The 5,136-nt window shown below is 37.9% G+C and overlaps 1 pseudogene; it reads left to right on the plus strand.

Annotated features, from left to right (window-relative positions):
• The first annotated feature begins 3,862 nt into the window (after window positions 1-3,862).
• Window positions 3,863-4,637, plus strand: LOC140634478 (ribosome production factor 2 homolog pseudogene; annotated as a pseudogene).
• Window positions 4,638-5,136: the final 499 nt, after the last annotated feature.

A 5,136-nucleotide genomic window follows, 5' to 3' on the forward strand; every position in this document is an offset into this window, starting at 1 on the left:
CTGCCCTTGTTACAGAAATGACACACAGAGATGGAAAATCTTTCAAGATACAGAAACCAACTCACTCCAGTTACCTGTCTAAAACAGATACAACAGAGAGAGATGGCACATTTTGTGCCAGCAAGCCAACTTTGGTCAGAGTGTGAAGTTCCCACACCAGGCACAGCAGATGTGATTCAGGGTTCAAAGTTATCCTCTTAGCAGACTGCAGAGTGTGTGTGACTGAAGGTGATCAACACACAAATAATGTTCACGGGAATCAATACTAGGCAGAGCCAAATTATGAAAAGAGAAATAGAGATATCTGATGCATCCATATACCCAGTTCTGGAAATATGTGATAAGGCCAGGAGTGCACCTTGGGCCCAGAACAAGGTGCAGAGCATGAGTGGTCATCTTGCTTCAAGCCAAGGGTTATAAATACAGACTAGAAATAAATCTTGCCACTGGTATAAGTTGATATCAGGATAGTTTCTTGGTCTCTGTCCAGTTACTAGGTAGGGGAAACTGACTTCCCTGGAGACTGACTCAGAGTATTACTCTGTTTTAGGTCAAGATTGAATTCCACACCATCCACACATGCCAGAGAACCCAAAGCTGGTACTTAATGTTAAAAAGTAGTTCTGGAAATTAGCTTTGTAAAAAAGAGGTGCTTCTCCACTTATGGTACCACTGTTACAGTTTGAGTGCCTGGGGAATAGACCCTAAGATAAGTATTTGAATGAATAAAGGAGGGAGTAGGTAAAAGGAAGAAAAGCAGGAAAAGCAGAAAAGCCACCCAATTCAGTGCATTCTCAAGTGAGTTTCCCCTCACTTGAGTAAGTGGATCTTATTCCCACTGGGGAAATCTGGGCATTAATCTAGAACATCTGAAAACTATCCCACCCAATAGGCACAGAGCTATATGCTTATATACTAATTCCTGAGAGGAATTTTTTGAGGTAGGGAGTGTTTATTCTTACTCATTTCTGAATTGCTGTGCTCATGATAAGAGTAGATGGTCACAGAAAATTCTTGTACGAAGAGATATAGATGTTGGCTGATAAAAGTTGGTCCTGCATACACAGAAATGGTAAGGCCTGAGAGAATTTTGGCGTGGCACGAGAAGGGTCTGCTATGATCCTGGAGGGACTGGCCAAGTTACACATGACACTTCCCAGATTTGGCTGCAAAGTATTATCAAGATTAGGTCATACCAAACATGAGATCCCTATCTAAAATTAGCAATCACACAGGAAAACAAGTCAGTATGAGCTGAGTCAATGTAAAGAATAACAGAAGTTGACTCCTAAGATCAGGTGATAGAGTATCATAAAATCCACATTTAAAATGAGTATAGGGATCCCTGGGTGGCGCAGCGGTTTGGCGCCTGCCTTTGGCCCGGGGCGTGATCCTGGAGACCCGGGATCGAATCCCACGTCAGGCTCCCGGTGCATGGAGCCTGCTTCTCCCTCTGCCTGTGTCTCTGCCTCTCTCTCTCTCTCTCTCTCTGTGACTGTCATGAATAAATAAATAAAATCTTTAAAAAAATAAAATAAAATAAAATAAAATGAGTATAAAGAAAAGGTATCAGAAGAATAAGAACACAGAAACAGGCAGATCTCAGGGGAAAAAAATGCCCACTGAAGTTAAAAATTCAATGGATTAGCACATTGGCTAAAATTGAGGAGGTTACAAACTAGAAGACAGAGCCAAAGAAGTTACCTACAAGGGGAAACAAAAAGATAAACTGTTTAAAAATATGACAGAGTAATGAAGACATGTGGAGAACAAAGTGACACGGTCCATGAAATCTCTAAAATACATTCCAGAAGCCACAAATAAAGATAATTCAGGGAAAAGGGAAAGTCAATATTTTAAAAGATAAGAGCTTAGAATTCATCAGAGTTTATTAAAGAATACAGCATTCACATTTAAGAAGCCCTGAATAATATAATATAATTTCTTAGTGGGCTTCAATCATTCAAAACAGCCTTGCATATAGGCACCAGTTAACCTTCAATATTGTCATGTTGTGAAATCTCAAAGGTAAGTGTTAGTTCTTATCTTTCTGGACCTAGAAGCCATATTTGTGTCAGAACACAATCTCTTTTCCTTGATATGCTTTATGTACATGGCATACTACATCATCTGATTTTTTGCTATCTCATGGGTCACTTCTTTTTAGTCTCCTTGGCTGATTTCTCCCATGTGTCCCAATCTCTTAATGTTAAAATGTCCTTGAGCCACCTCCTTTTTCTAACTACACTGTATGAGTTAGTGATCTCATCCAAACTCAGGGCTTTAAACACCATGAATATGGCAGCAATTTCCAAATTGATATCTGTAGTTCAGATTTCTTTTCTTTTCTTTTTTTTTTTTTTTTTTTACAAAGTCACATATAAAATGACCTACCTACTGGAGTGCCTGTTGGCTCAATAAGTGGAACATGTGATTCATAATATCAAGGTTATGAGTTCAAGCCCCATTTGGGCCTAGAGCTTACTTTAAAAAATAAAATAAAATTAGAATGGAAATTTTAAAAAAGAAAGGAAAGAAAGAAACAAAGAAAACCTGCCCATTATCTCCAATGTATTGTCTTTTAATATCTGAAATATGACATGTTCTAAACTGAATTTGTTATCTCCCACTTACTCTAAAACCTTCCATCTATAACCTTTGATATCTCAGTTAATGACAACTCTACTCTTCCAGGTTACTTATACTAGAAACCTTGAATCATCCTTAACATCTCTCTTTAGCTTAATAAATCCCATTGGTTCTACCTTCAGAATACATCCAGAATCTTATACTTCTTATTACTACCATAGCAACATGTCTGGTCTGAACCCCAAACCCTAAACCCCTAGTCTGGAAAACTGCAAGATACTTTGTGATAAAATGCATCATTAGCTTCAATTCTTTAGTCCTTTGGCTATGCCTTTTTCCACCATGTGACTTTGTAGGGGAAGGAAGGAAGGAAGGAAGGAAGGAAGGAAGGAAGGAAGGAAGGAAGGAAGGAAGGAAGGAAAAATTAATTCACTTCCCTACCCCTTGATGTTGGGGATGGTTATAGGTCTTGCTTTGGCTATCAGAATTTTAAAAAAATGACAGAGGGGACTCACATGGTAATTGTCCAATCAGGATGACTCTTGGACTTTGATATTACCAAGAGAATATACCTACCTCATATTCTCGTCCTAAAGGGAGGATGACAAACATGTGGAGCTCAGTGAGCTCAGCTGAGTCCAGCTTGAATGCTGCAGGTCCCCTGGCCAAACTCAACTGCCAGAGTCAGGAGTACATGAGCAATCAGAGGTACCCAGCCAACCCACAGACACAGGAGACAGAAATGTTCACTGTTTTGTGCTATGGAAACTTCATGATTTTATTGCTACCAAAGAAAGAGTAGTTGGAGTTTAGCTTCCTAACAGATCCTCTGACTTCTTCCCTTGACTTCTGAAGTAGTTATTCTATTTTTTTCTAGTTTTGTGTTACTTCTCTTTCCCATAACACATTTGCAATGTTGAAAACAAAAATACAAATACAAGCATGTACTTATTTTAACATTTAATCCATATGTCACTCCATATTTTTGGAATGTTTTGACTATAAAAACACACCTAACCAGTAGATACAACAAAAGTCAGATAACTGGTTTTTCTTCCCAATATTTAAGAGCTGTCAATAAAGGAATGCTTAAAAATCAGATGAGGATCAAAGTTGAGGCACATGTTTCTTTACATATACTAATCCATATAGTGCCTGTTGCAAAACCGAAAACAAAACCACTTTACGTGCAGCCTATTGATATCTGAATTTTACTTGTAGTAATTATCTATTCAAAGATCATAAAAAGGCCCCGGTTTGCATTGTGGTAGCCATGGACACTTTGGATGAAATTGTAAAGGCCAAAATGAAAAGAGGCAAGAGATTCCTTGAGAAGAGAGAACCAAAACTCAGTGAAAATATTAAAAATGCTATGCTGATGTACAGGGGAAATGTGAATTCAATGGTGACACAAGTACTTAAAGATGTGTATGCACTGGAAAAACCAATGCTCTGTATAAAAAGAAAAACATTACAAGACCATCTGAGGATCAGACATCATTGGAATTCTTTTCAAAGAAGTCAGATCATTCTTTATTTGTGTTTGGCTCTCATAAGAAGAGGCCAAATAATCTAGTAATAGGTCATATGTATGATTACCATGTGCTGGATATGATTGAATTAGGTGTCGAGAAGTTTGTCTCTCTAGAAGATATTAAGAATAGTAAATGTCCCGAGGGAACAAAACCCATGTTAATATTTGCTGGTGATGATTTGATGTAACAGAAGCCTACAGAAGGCTGAAAAATCTTCTTATTGATTTCTTCAGAGGCCCCATAGTATTAAATACCCATCTGGCTGGTTTAGAGCATGTTCTGCACTTCACTGCACTGAATGGGAAGATTTACTTCTGAAGCTGTAAGTCAGTATTGAGGAAATCTCGTTGCAGAACACCAAGGACTGAACTGGAAGAGTCGAGGCCCTCACTGGGTCTGATTCTGAGGAGGACACACCTGGCATCAGATGATCTTTATAAATTATCTATGAAAATGCCAAAAGCCCTCAAGCCAAAAAAAAAAAAAGAAAAATGTCTTCACGTGGCTAATTAAAACTCCAATGTCTAACTTCTTGGAAACTCAGACTAGATGTCAGACACACATAACATGCACCAAAAAGCCTAAGGGTAATATTAATAATCAGCAAATTATAAGGATGAGTTAAAGATTAGGGTGGAAATATCATATTCATAATTAGGAATTTATAAAATTCTATCAAGATGCAAGACACCGCTTCACATTTTGGTGTTTCACCTTTTGTGTAAATATATTTGTATTTTTTCTTTAGGTGTAATATGCCAACACAAATATCAAAGACTTAACTCCAGGGTTGCTCAACTGAGTCAAAGCAAACCCAGGGGATATTTAAGCCAAAACTGTAATGTTTAAGGCCATCAGTAAAACTTAGAGAAAGTGTTCAGTAACTTTTCAGGGCTATCCCATACTTCTGCCCTAACTGACAGAACCCACTACTTGTGATATTTAGCTATTTATGTTTTTATTTCATATTTGCCTCCTGTGGACAAAATTAACCATTGATTATCACCCCTCA

This window comes from Canis lupus, chromosome 5 (assembly GCF_048164855.1).
Source record: "Canis lupus baileyi chromosome 5, mCanLup2.hap1, whole genome shotgun sequence".
Taxonomy (NCBI): Eukaryota; Metazoa; Chordata; class Mammalia; order Carnivora; family Canidae; genus Canis; species Canis lupus.